Source organism: Polypterus senegalus, chromosome 4, assembly GCF_016835505.1.
Source record: "Polypterus senegalus isolate Bchr_013 chromosome 4, ASM1683550v1, whole genome shotgun sequence".
Classification (NCBI taxonomy): Eukaryota; Metazoa; Chordata; class Cladistia; order Polypteriformes; family Polypteridae; genus Polypterus; species Polypterus senegalus.
Window position 1 is genome coordinate 112,521,652 of NC_053157.1, and position 687 is coordinate 112,522,338.

The window sequence follows — 687 nt, forward strand, 5'->3', positions numbered from 1 at the left end:
AACAGATTTGTGAAATACCAGTGGGTTCCTTCGCTGTGTACAATGCCAAAGGCTAAGCTAAGGTTTTTATGTGCTCTGTTGTGTCCTGCCAGGTAGCCTACAATACATTAAACATGTCTGTTTTGTCCACTTATTATAGGAACCTTATTCCAAAGCCCAAAGAACCAACTTCATATCTGAAGAACCCTTACTCTTGTGAACAGTCATAACATTAAGACACAACACACAAATGATGTGAGGGTTGGCACTAATAGTGACCAAAGGTTTGTGTTAACAGCCAGGTGAGGATAATTCAAGCATAACATCCTCAGACCTACTTAATCTCTTTCTCTTCTGGCTCAGTAAATGGACACGAGGTAGAAGCAGCTCTACACAGGCTGCCACCAATCCATTGTGCATCCATTTACAGATATGCCAGCAGTGGACACATGTGCAAGATGTTAGTGGAGAGATGGGAGGAAAACCAGCGATGTCAAAATCCACATGGAAGTCCAGGCATAGGATTGAAGCCAAGAACACTGGATCTGTGTGCCTCACAGATGATGGGCTATAGATAAATTCTACTTACGAGTACAGCAATAGACAAAACATTGTAGACTTGCAAGTTTTGCAGTTGGTGGAGTAGGCGTAGGGATGGACATCTGTAGCTGGCTCTCTTCAACAAATTGTTACTCATAAACCTAAGAG